At 45.3% G+C, this 13,363-nt stretch overlaps 1 long non-coding RNA gene across 1 annotated transcript in view; it reads right to left on the bottom strand.

The window, feature by feature from the left end:
- Nucleotides 1–4,662: 4,662 nt before the first annotated feature.
- LOC144798878 (uncharacterized) overlaps nucleotides 4,663–13,363 on the bottom strand; it is a 281,061-nt gene continuing 272,360 nt past the window's right edge. Inside the window, exon 3 of the long non-coding RNA XR_013603688.1 lies at nucleotides 4,663–5,164. This is a non-coding gene — a long non-coding RNA (uncharacterized LOC144798878). The remainder of the gene's footprint in view (nucleotides 5,165–13,363) is intronic.

Below are 13,363 nucleotides of genomic sequence, written 5' to 3'. Positions count from 1 at the left end.
TGGAATTGCCGAGAACACACAGGGGCAATACTGCGCTGTTAGTAGTAGTAGACATGTTCACCAAAGCAGCTCATTTCATCCCGCTACCAGGTCTCCCTACTTCTGCAGGGTTGGCGGGTGTGTTTTTGCAACATGTGCCACGACTCCATGGTCTTCCGTCTGTCTTGGTTACTGACAGAGGCTCCCAGTTTATTTCCAAATTTTGGAAACAGTTATGCAAATCACTACAAATAGAGGTACGTCTGTCGTCTAGTCACCATCCTCAGACAGACGGACAGACTGAACGTGTAAATCAAAGTCTTGAACAATTCTTGAGGTGTCAACTATTGCAAGACCAAAAGGAGTGGGATGAACTGATTTGGTTGGCGGAACTGTCATATAATAACAGCCACCACTTTTCCACCTTATATACACCCTTTTATGCTTCATACGGGTTTCATCCTAAGGTACTCCCTTTCCCTCCATTGAGGCCTTGTGCCATTCCAGCTGCTCAAGAGTTAGTATCACATTTGCAGGTGGTCCATTCTACCATACATACCAATCTTGACAAGGCCAAAACAGAGTATAAGAAGACTGCTGATGCACATAGACATGCAGGACCCATGTACCAACAAAACGACAAGGTTTGGTTGTCCACTAAATACCTGGCATTGAAGGGAGCATGTAAATTGAAACCCAAGTATATTGGCCCCTTTTCTGTACTTAAGATCGTCAATCCGGTGGCCATCAAATTGAGCCTGCCCCCTTCAATGAAAATTCATCCTGTTTTTCACGTCTCATTGTTGAAAAAGGTGTTTCCTGATACTCGTCTTCCTGTTGTTCCTCTCTCCTCTTCAGTTGAGTCGGATGTAGAATATGAAGTGGGTGCTATATTGGACTCTAGGAGAGTGAGGAGTCGCCTTCAGTATTTGATACACTGGAAGGGATTCGGTCTGGAGGAAAGATCGTGGGAACCCGCCTCTCACGTACATGCGCCCCGCTTGTTGCGAGCCTTTCACAGACGGTACCCCCACAAGCCCAAACCGGTGGGGGCGTTGTGGGAGGGGTGTTCTGTCATGCCTGCAGTGTAGGTAGCACATAGGGTTAGAGAACATTCCGCTATTCAGGCCGATTACTAATGATTGGCATGGTTGGCAAAAAGTAATATGGATGTATTTGCGCATGCGTAAGCACCACGCATGCGCTACAGGCTAGTGTTCGAGTGATAAGCCCGCCCTGGACTCCAGGAAGTGCTTCGCGTTCAGCCAGTTAGTGTATTTCCGTTCCGGGTTCACTTCGGCGTCCGAGGAGCTAGGAGAGTTTGGCGTGCAGGTACTTTGAGGTGCATTTATTCGTCTATGAAGCGGCTCGCTTCTGGATGCATTCTTATGTTTTCGTTTCCTCGTGTGAATTCAGTTTACCGCGAATTGCGGTGACATTCTAAGTTGGTTCCGGTTTTTTGCCTCGAGGATATTAGGAGGTTTCCCTTTATGATTTGCGTCCGGGTTGTCTTGTGACTAAATTCTAGTTCTTGGAGATTTCACCGGACATTGTTACGGAGCACCTCTTCGGTGCTCAGGGTGGGTGACTTTAACTTACCGACGAAAAGCGAGAGTAGTTGAAGCTGGGAGTACAAGTATTTAAAAGGTGTTGTTTGTGTTTAAGGGTACAGACATTTCGTACACAGTCCATTCCAGCACGTTACAGAGTTCCTGTTCTTCTTCTTGTATTCTTTTTGGTTCTTGATTCAGTGAACTTCCACAAGGTACATTATAAACTCAGCACATATCATTTAGGGGAAGACACAGGGAGGGGATTGTTTTCACTATTGTCTCTTATGTATTTCTGCAGTGTCATAGCGGAAGATACCATATTCCCCTGCGTGGAAGAAGACTGAGGAGTGTCTGTCTTTTCCTCCCCCTCCTACCCTTGTTTTGTTCCCCTGTGTTCCCCTTGGTTACTTTTCGGGTGTTAGTGTTCTGTCCTGACGCCCGGGAGGTGACGGGGGGGAATCGGGGTGCTTAGCATCGTGGATCCAGGACACTTCCGAGACATAGAAGGTGCGTGCATGACAAAGACGCTGTTGTTTCCTCTGGACCGGATGGTATGGAGGCCTCTCGAGCAGCTTCCAGACCTGGGGATCTGTTGGGAAATGAAGAGTATGTGATATCTGGACATCATGGTCACGCACACAGAGGCTTCTCGCCTCCACTGGAATGTAGATGGGGTTTTGGGGGCCTGTCGAGTTCGATCAGGTTCTGGAATAAATTGCCCCTGTTAGTGATGGGTAGGGTGGCAGTCGCCAAAATGTTTTTCTCCCTCACTGTCTCTATCTGATACAAAATTCTCTGTTCCCGCTTCGTCCACAGGTTGGCTCTGTTGGTCCTTAAAACAGACATGGAGGACGCTGACTTGGCTATCCCAGACATGCAACTCTATTATTTCACAGCACATTTGCAGCATGCCACTCTGTGGCTTGCAGAGCCTGACAATTGGGAAAATATACTTTTCCTGGATCAGCTTTTTGAGGAAACATTGGCCTGTTAACTGATGCGCGGGGGCCGATCGGAGGTTCCCATCCCATATATGGTCAGGCACACTGTCACGATATGAGAGACGGTGGTTAAGAAGGTGCTTTGCAGGGCTCCCTGTGAAAGGGATCTGGTTCTTTGGGATCTGGCACCGTTCTGCGCAATCAACTTTGATATGTCTATAGGCCAACAGAGGGAGGGTAGTTGTCAACTGGCCGGGGACTTGTAGCCAGGTGAGGTTTTTCTTCCTTTCGTAGATACACAGGAAGCCTTTCATTTACCGCCGGGGCATTTCCTACACTATGCTAAACTGAAAAACGCGGCATAGGAGGTGTGGAGTGGTTTTCCAGTGCCACACAGCACTACCAGGTGGTGGACGACCTGCTACATTGGGGGAAGGGCATACATCTGATTACTCTCTTCTATAAGGCTCTTCGGGGAATTGGACACAGCCTCCCTATAAGGCTCAGGAGGCATGGGAAACTGAGATGGGAGAGCCCATAGTGGACGCGGATTGGGTGCATGCTTGTGAATTGGTGAAGACTGACACCTTAACATGATAGATCCCACTAGGGCAGTGAAGTGTACGAGTTGTGCAGAGATGGGTGCCACCTTTTTGCATAATTCCTGGGCATTTGCTGCTGTTCAGGGGTTCTTGAGTGTAGTGGTTCCCAAGATTGAGGTGGCTACTAACCTCACAAACCCCTTTACTCCTGGGGCCTGCCTCTTGGGTATGGTGGCAAAGCCCAAGGGTCGAAAATTCCTCACAAAATTTACCAGCTCACACTCCTCCTGGCGAGGCCGGCGGTGGCGATTGGGTGACTGGGACCCAGGGCGCGCAGGTGTTGTTCTGGCTTAAATATGTTCTTGAGTGTGGGGTAGTGGAGGAACATCACTTGTGCCTGTCTCGTATGGATGAAAGGGCTGATGATGATGGGGTGGCTTCGGGGTTACTGCTAGATAGACTTAATGGTGGTGAGGGCTCAGACTCTGACTCTGTATCATGGGACGAGAGGTGGAAACTGTGTGTTTTTCCTAAAGGAGCCATGGCTGCCAAGTGAGGTTCTGATTTCTATGTGCTGGTCTAGTTCTATGTCTTGCTCTATGTTACACTGTATTCCTCATTATGTACCCTCAAGATATGCCATTTCATGATGTATTGCGAAACGTATCATTGGAAACTGATATAATACTTTGTTATGCTGTGAAGTGTATTTACCTGGATCTTTTGCGCTGGTTGTATTGTTCTTTATACTGAAAACTACTAAAACAAAGTTTAAAAGAAAAGAAATTGTGAAAAGTGGAGGTGTGGCATGTGGCTCTGGTAGCAAAAAAGAGCTGTTTGACAAGCTCATTAAACAAGCTAATATCAATTCTATGAGATGCTGGGCATGACTTCCAAAGCTATCTTCACCTGTACGACTGACATACAGACTTTTCAAGTAAAAACCGATTGATATGTGTGCAAAACATAACTGATACCCTTGAAGTTTGTGAACATCCACAGACTGAAAGCTTTAACTTAGATAACTATACCTGCTGAATTTCTATGGTTTTGTGTGTGTACAATCTGAGCCTAACTATAATGTTGCTGTAACCTTTGTTTTTTTTTCAGTGAATTTCTAAGGATTTTGTCATTTTATTCCCCAACTATAACGTCCTTTTAACCTTTGTTTTTTTTAAGTGAATTTGTACTTTTTTTTAATGCTATTCCCTAACTATAATGTCCCTGTAACCTTTGGTTTTTTAGTGAATTTCACTGTTTCTTTTCATATATTTGTACTACAATTTTACTTATAAGTTAAATTCATATTTTTTACAAGTTTATAAATAAATAGTATTCACACATTTATTCTTATTATACATTTAAAAAGTAACAATTCACAAACCAAGGTAAGGTAACGTATGTAGTCTTTCTATAAATGCATTACACCCAGTCTTTCTCTTTTTTTAATTCATTTTATGGATCTGCTGATCCAAGGCGATGCCACCGCAAATCCGCTGTGATTCCAGGACCACACCAAAACTTTAACTTCTCATTGCATACAGTGAGTCTTCACCTATGCACTTTGCAAACCACACCCCAAATCAGTTATTTGTGTTTATTATCTCTCTGGAGACAGAGTAAAAACCACTGCTCCATCCAGTTTTTTAGCTTTTATTTAAAAGTACAGAGTTTTAAAATCAGGATGTCTTCTGCTGAAGACAGGAGACAAGGGGAAGAGCAGGACAAAGAACAAGAAGACATACCAACTCCAAAGAAGTCCCTCGACATTTGGAAATATTTCTCCATCCCTTCAGGAGAATTGATATTTGCAGCAAAACAATGTTGAGGGGTACAGAGTAGAAGTATTCACATTGCACGTTCTCTATGTTGAAACACCTGAAAACCATATGTAAAAGGATGTATCACAGGATGATGAGAGAGTGGGAAGCTGGTGCCTCATCATCAGCAGCTGGACGTCTGTGAGACCCTTACCACCTGACCAGATGGCTATCATCCCCGCTGTTTCACCAAAACTCCAAGACATGGTGACTCATTGTGGCAAATGTCATCTGTTGCCCAGTTTATGGATGCTGTCAACAAGCATAATTGTAATTTTATTTCACCTTACCCTTCTACCTTCCATTCCTCTTTAAACACAAGTAGATATCTGAAAAGCAAATATAGAACACATTTAGCTTTACACTACATACTATTAGATTACAAACCATAAGCAAGTGAGTAGCTACATAAGTGGTTATGGCAGTGTGTAAGAAGCTGTGTAGAAAAGTGTATGGGTGTAAAATGGGTACATAAGTGGCTGTATGGGTGGGTAACTGATTGTGTGAGTGGTTGTGCATATCTCAGTGAGTGTTTCAGCGCCTCTGTGAGTGTGTCACTGGATGTGTAAGTAGCTGTGTGGGTGTGTGACTGTGTGTGTGTTGACTGTATGGGTGTCTAAATGGATATGTAAGTGGCTGTATAGATTGGTAACTAGCTGTGTTTGGGTATGTAACTGTATGTGCAAGTGGCTCTGTTAGTGTGGATACAGAAGTGCTGTGTAAGTATGTAGGAGTAGATGTGTAAGTGCATCTGTCACTGTATGACTGAGTGTGTGAGTGGTTGTATGGTCTTGTAAATAGGTATATGAGTGACTGTATGGGTGGGTGACTGGGTACATAACTGCGTATATAGGCGTATAAATGTGTGTGCAACTGACTGAGTGCTAGGTACATGAATGGCTGTTAGGTGTGTGAGTGGTTGTGACAGTGCTGGTATGGGTGTATGAATGACTTTGTAAGTGGATGTATAGTGCGAGATTGGTTTTATGGGTGTGTTTCTCTGTGTTTTTAATCATTGTCTGGCTATATCAGTGGTGGGTACATACGTACTTTTGTGGGAGTGTAAGTGCCTATCTGACTGTGTGAGTGGGTGCAAATTACATACTATTAAATTACATACTATGAACAACCACCCACCTCTAATTTCAAACACATTCCTTCAAACTGACTCAATAAAATAACTATATATAGCAGTCCTCTTCTTCCTTTGCTGCTCACTATACTTTTAGATAAGGTTCTCATCTAACTTCCCTTCTATTTTGCCTTTTAGTGTAGTGTCTAGAAGCTACACATTCTCTTTCAGCTTATATACACTCATAGTTTTTTTTTATTAAATATACTTTTTTATGGTAAAACCTAATTAACATACCTGTAACATCTCTCTATGGTTGTCCAACTTTTATTTTATTTTATGTTAATATCTGTTTTTCACTGCAAATCTCAAATCAGAAATATGGCAGTCCTCCACTTTCAGTACAAAAATACCAATAAAGTCTACCCTTCCCACTGTGATCTGACTCATACTCCTTAGCAAATCACAGACATCCTTTCATCTTTTATTTTTGTTATACCTCTTCTAAATGGTCACTATTTCCGAATCCTTTCCATGTTTCCTGTAAAGAAGCCCAATTTTGGAGGTTTTTCATGAATCCGCGGAACCACCGGGGGGGGGAGGGGGGTCAGCAAGGCCCCGTGTGCATCTATGGCAGATCTGTGGATCCACACGAAAGTTCTTAAAAGCATTAAACAATCTGCTGTTAATGCTTTTCATTTATATTTTATTTGGTTAAATGTTGTCAATAAAAAGACATGCACTCCCTACTGAGCAATATTTGTACACTAGACTGCTTTTCAGTTTCACACTGCAGTCTCTTTTGTTCCCTTCTCCCCACACTCTATTAGCTATGTCATGTAACCATGTTTCCCATAGTCTCTGCTTACCAGTAGGTCAAAAGTTCACAAGTCTTTCAATAGCAAACTGGCTTCAAATTAAATATAGCAGGTGTGGTTGACTGTTTGCAATCCCAAGCATATCCCAAACAACATCTTTTTTTTATTATTTCAAAGCCAATCACAGGGTTAGTTTTTTTCTTCTTAAAGTCATTACCTAATTTTAGTGCCCTGCACACCTCCACTGTACAATGAAAATTGTTCTTTTATTATTCACTTGCTGTCCTCCATTATAGCTGTCTTTCATCTTCAAAACTTCCTCATTCTGCTGCAGCCTTTTCTTGTGTGCTGCTCCTGCTTGTCTCCAAAAAGGTCAGAGTCTGGATTGTGGGCCATAGTTTTGTGGTTTGGGCCAGAGAGAGTGCTAGAAAGAGTGGCATTGACAGGGACCTAGGTTTACATAATGTCGACATTACTGGGGTTGACCAGAGAGAGTTTATTTATTTATTTATTTCTATTTATTTTATTTATTTTATTTATATAGCGCGTTATAACCCAGGGGTCTCTAAGCGCTTTGTCAGGGTCCACGCAACCGAGTACAGAAAGCAGCTGGTCATAAATTACAGGCCACCCCACTCTTGCTGAAAGAGCACTGTTTTTAATTTCTTCCGGAAGGACAACAAGTTGGTTTCCTTCCGCAGTTCCATTGGCAACTTGTTCCAGAATGCTGGAAGAGTAAAGGAGAAGGCGCGACCACCCACGGTGGCCAGTCTACAGCGTGGTTGAGTGAGGAGGGTAGCTTCTGCAGATCGTAGCGCCCTCTCCGGCCTATAAGGAATCAGGTGGGATTTCATATAGCTTGGCGCCCTTCCATACAGGGCTTTGTGCGCAATGCACAACCCTTTAAACATAACCCTCTGCTTAACTGGCAACCAATGCAGTTCTCGCATGAGGGGGGATGCATGTGTGTTCCTCGGCTTTTTGAAGATAAGTCTTGCAGCGTCATTCATGACAACCTGCAACTTGTCCAAGAGTTTTTGCGGCAGCCCTATGTATAACAAGTTACCATAATCCAACCTGGCTAGGATCGTGGCAGAGACCGCACGCCTCAGGGTGGAAAAGGACAGCAACGAGGAAATTTTCCTGAGTTGTCGAAGAAGGCCGACACAAGTACCCACAACAGCCGTAACTTGCTTCTGCATGGACAACTTGCCATCCACATGGATGCCCAAGCTTTTAACAACGGCCGCAGGTTCCGGGGGTGACCCTAGTTCTCTTGGCCAGAATTGATCATTCCATGGGTTGCCAGCGATGGTAATTGGCAACACCTCGGTCTTATCAGGATTGATCTTTAAGGAATTCATGGACATCCAGTTGGCTGTGTACTTGAGAATGTTTTGTAATCTTGCGAAAGCACCCAGACCATCATCCAATTGGATGATGATCTGGGTGTCATCCGCATAGTTGTACACCTGACAGTCCACCCGGTTAAGCAGCAGAATCAGAGGCTTCAGGTAGATATTGAATAAAAGGGGTGACAGGGCAGACCCTTGCGGCACCCCGCAGGTGATCGATGTTGTGGTGGAGAGCAGATCACCAAGCTGCACTCTCTGTGTCCTCCCCTGGAGGAATGAGGAGAGCCAGGCATGTGCTGTGCCCTGAATGCCGAAATCCCTCAACCGCGACAATAGTTGTTTATGACAAACGGTGTCAAATGCCGCGGAGAGGTCCAACAGCACCAGGGCACCTGGAGTTTTCTTGTCTGCCCTGTTCCTCAGTTCATCCAAAATAGACAACATAACAAGCTCCGTGCTGTGATTCGCACGGAACCCAGCCTGGTTCGGCTCAAGCAGGACGTTCCTCTCCAAATGTTCCGACAAAATGGTAAGTACATGTTGCTCTACCACCTTCGCCAGGAACGGTAGCTGAGAAATTGGCCTGAAATTTTTCAGACATTTCACATCCGCCCCCGTTTTTTTCAACAGGGGAATCAGCCGGGCCTCCTTAAAGGATGACGGGACTTGTCCTGTTTGTAGAGATGTATTCAGAAGGCTCAACACGTCTTCTTCTATACCAGGCAATGCCAGTTTGAACACTTCCGGTGGGCACGGATCTGCCTGGGAGCCCGACTTGACCCGCCCCATAAGAAATGTCAACCTCTCCTTCGTAATCAAGGGTAGGGCAGTTAATGGGGTGGTCACTGGCATTCTAGCAGGAATAGTCTGTGGAGGGCAGTCAATCGTGGGGGTCGCTAAAATGTCGGATATAAGGTCCGTAATCTTGCTAATAAAGAAATCTTGAAATTTTTGGCAGTCCTCCTGCATGAACTCCATAGTCTGCTCCTTATTTTTCCTAAGTTCCGTAAGGACTCTAAAGATTTCTTTCTGGGGGTTCCTAGCAGTTACAATCCTCTCCTCAAAGAACTCGGCTTTCCTAGCTATGATCGCCTGCTTGTAGCTAGCGAGTGCCTGTGTACACCGGCTCCGGGAGTTGGAGTTATAGTCCTTCCGCCAAGCTCTTTCCACTTTCCGTAACCCCCGTTTCTTCTCCCTAAGTGATTCGTTATACCATGGGGCCCCGGATCCTCTGTCCACTAAGTTCATCCTACGTATTGGTGCCACACAATCCGTAGCCTTCCTGAGTTTATCTAATAATTCCTTTTCGAGGACATCTGAATTCTCTTCCCGGTTGTTAGATGGTGGATAAGTTAGGAGGTAATCTACCATTTTATCTCCGTTGATGTTTTTCCACTTTCTTACCGCCTTCCAGCCTTCCCCGGACTTCATTTTTAGTTCATCCAACAGGATCTCGCCCCTCACCAAATGGTGATCGGACCATACGCACGGCTGGACAACTACCGAGCCCTGCGCTGGAGTTGTCATCCAGACCAAGTCAAGGGTATGACACTTGACATGTGTCGGGCCCCTCACTTGTTGGACAAAATCCAGTGATGTCAATGCCTCATCAATCTGAAAAGCTTGTCCTTCTTTCGGGACTTTTTCCCAATGATAATTGAAATCACCCATGATGACCACCTTATCATACCTTGAGCGTACATCCTGGACCAGTCTCAGGAACAAATCCGAGAAGTCCGGCGATGCCCACGGGGGGCGATAGACTAAAAGAATGATCATACAGTCTGTCCCCAGCTTCAACTTAACGCCCAGCACCTCAGCACCGCCCATACTTTCGGCCAAAAGTCTTTCGCCCCGTAGGCGAGAGCCATAGAGCAGGGCCACACCACCCCCTCTCTTAGCATCCGCTCTATTATGGTACAGCACCGAGAAGTGAGCTGCTATAGAAGCTACAAGATCTGGCATCGAGGAGTCCTCTTACCACGTTTCTGTTACTCCTAATATATCCAGTTCCTCGTCCTCCAGTAGAGTAAAGACCTCCAAATTGTGTCGCTGAAGGGAACGAATGTTAAGGAGGCCGTAGTTCAACCCACGAGCCTTGTACACGTTATTCCGACCTGGATTTGTCCTAGGTGCTTTCAGTAGTCCTTCCTGGCAGAGTATGACCACGCACCCCTGACTGAGAGGTGTCTTGCCTAAATTAGCTTCCCACAACTCACCTCTGTTATAGGTAAGACGCGGACCAGGGATCATGGCCCCGGGTCCCGTTTGATCACGGATGGGCACAGATGGGCTCACCTCTGGCGAGCCTCCGGCGTGCCCATGGCGCGCCCGCTGCGCGCGTGCGCGCTTGCATAAGACAGGTTTAAGTAGCGCCCGAGCGTGCGAGGGCGTCAGGCAGCAACTAGCCTGCAGACAAAGATGGCATCCAGACCCGGCACTTCCTCCCCCAAGATGGCTCCCACCCCAAGGTACCAACTAACGGCCCGCTAAACAGCGGTGCAATTAGGTTATTTTAAATGCAAGTATGTCCTAACACAAACCCCAATTAGCGCAGGTCTCAAAAGTAATATTAAAGGCCCTAAGTGCCAGAATTAAAAATTATCGCGTTTAAAAGCGCAGTACTCTCGCGCTAGTCCACCAAATATGCAGCGTTTAAAAATGAACAAGCAGCCTTCAATAATAGCGGCGCTTACCTAAAGAGTTAAAGTTGCATCAATTGCAGACTTTGGTTGAACACATTGCCGATTGCCAGCATCCAGACCTCATGATTGTAAACTGGGATGGCAATGACCTAGGCACAATTACTGTGTAGTACTGGAAATTCCAATGAAGGATACCTTTGGTAAATTAATGTCACTTTTCCCACATACTGCTTTGGTGTTCTCCAACATTTGACAAAGACAGAAGTGGCAGTGGTCAACTCAATTTTCTCTGCACATAGAGAAAACCAGGAAACATGACTATAAAGCTGCTTCAGCATTTTTCAGAGACCACAACATGGGCTCTATATACCATAACAACTTATGTGTCAACTTGAATGGAACATACAGAGAAGACTGAGTCCATTTTAAAGAGACAGGCAACAGGGTGTTCCTCAAGAACTTCAAAGACTGCATTATGTTCTATGTGTAAGTATCATCTACACAAACCATACACACATAGGCTCTTTTCAGAGCCAACCCGTTTCGCAAACACTGGCTCTTTTGTTTTTCAAATCTTTTTTCCAATTTCTCATTTGGTTCTCTGGATCTTATGCAGATCCTGAGCAAAATAAGGGGTCTGCCCTATCTTGCAGGTGGACCCCTTCCCAACCAAAAGCACACATTCAGTACAAAACAGCAACACATTTAATACAAACATATTCTGTTCCAATTTATAGGACTGTACCACTGCCTGTGTGTAGGTATGTGAGTAGATGTGCAAGTAACTGTGTGGGTGCAAGAAGAGCTATGTGGGTGTGTGAGTGGATATGTTAGTGGCTGTGTAGGTATGTAACTGGATGTGAGACTGGCTGTGTGGATGTGTGAGTAGCTGTCTAGTACCTGTGTCGGTGTGTGAGGGATTTTCTGGATCTGCAATAGGGTGTGCAAGTGGTTGTATGGGTGTGTGAGTGGTTGTGTGAGTGATTGTGTGAGTAAGTGGTTCTGTGAGTCTATGAGTGGGTGTGTGAGTGGGTGGATGACTGGCAGTGTGGGTGTATGAATGATTGTGTGGGTAAGTGGGAGTGGAAGTGTGTGGTGTGTGTATGTAAGTGACTGTGTGTATCTCTGAGTGGTGTGTGAGTGGGTGTGTGAGTGTTTTTCTGTATGGGAGTGTAAGTGGATGTGTGGGTCTGTGAGTGGGTGTGTAAGTGGCTGTATGGGTGTGTACATGGGTGTGTGAGTGCCTGTGTGGGTCTATAAGTGGGTGTGTGAGTGGTTTTCTGGGGTTCTCCGAGTGGATGTGTGAGGAACTGTATGGGTGTGTGACTAGGTGTCAATCGGTGTGTCAGTGGTTGAATGGGGGACTCAGAGAGTGAATGGGAGAGTGAGTGGGTTTTTTTGACTGGGTTTCTGAGTGGTGTGTGAGTGGATGTAGGGGTGTGTGAGTGGGTATGTCAGTGGTTTTTCTGTATGGGTGTATCAGTGGGACTGTAAGTGGCTGTGTGGGTGTGTAGGTGGCTGTATGGGTGTGTATGTGGGTGTGTGAGTGCCTGTGTGGGTCTCTGAATGGATATGTGAGTGACTTTATGGGTGTGTTTGTGGGTGTATGGATGTGTGAGTGTGTGAATGGTTGACTGGGGGTGAGAGTGTGTGTGAATGGGTCTATGAGTTGGTTTATGTGTTTTTTAATTGGGGTCTAAATCTGCAGATCCGCTGCAGTTTCCACAGGGGGGCAGCACTGTGATGGATCTACAGATCCTCGTGGGCGCAAAAGAAATCCCCAATTTCTTCCCCATGTAAGGTCCCGCACATACCCCTCCAGCAGACCCATGGGGTCAGGAAACTTCTATCCTGATCCTGTATACTCTATTACTACTTTATGCCCCCCTCTCCCATAGGGAACTGTGTCCTTATGCACAAAATGGTGGCTGCAACTTTTCTCTCGGGTTGTGAACAGCATTGCTGTTGGCGACTGTAGCGGCTCCACAGTGGATCAGCGTCTCTAGATATAGATAAATCTTTTTACTTTAATAACTCCAAAACTTCTGAACAGATTGACCCAAATTACAAAAAGCACTCTATCTGGACATACATCCAGCTTTCTGACATATTTGGTGTAATTCCGTTCAGCGGTTTGGACTGTAGTTGTGTCTAAAATCCCTGTGGGTACTTGCATGGGGAAACGTGTTTTGGGACCCCCCTTTTTCTTGGCCCCCCACTTGACAAATCATACTGACACTTTCGAGACAGCAGCTGAAGTGAGTGACAAACTATTTTTTTTTTAATTTTGTGAAGATTTGGCAAACTTCTCCAAAGTTATTAATAAACTCAAAAACCCTTTAACTACCTACAGGGAACTGGGATTAGGTAAATAAAATATATATATATATATCTATATATATATCTATATATATCTGTATATAGATATATATATATATATCCTTCAATTCCGTTGTACTGAAGGTTCCTCACAATCCTCACAAGAGCGGATACAGGCTTATATTTCTATATATTGACCACAAGACCTGTGGCCCCTCCCCCTCTGTGCACGGCCGAAGGCCATGCGCAATGTGGGGTTGGCTGCCTGCAGGGTGCTGGCCACAGGGCTTGGACACAGACCAGGCCCTGCTGCCAACCT

Source organism: Lissotriton helveticus, chromosome 12 (assembly GCF_964261635.1).
Source record: "Lissotriton helveticus chromosome 12, aLisHel1.1, whole genome shotgun sequence".
Lineage (NCBI taxonomy): Eukaryota > Metazoa > Chordata > Amphibia > Caudata > Salamandridae > Lissotriton > Lissotriton helveticus.
This window is presented reverse-complemented; position numbering and strand designations above follow the sequence as displayed.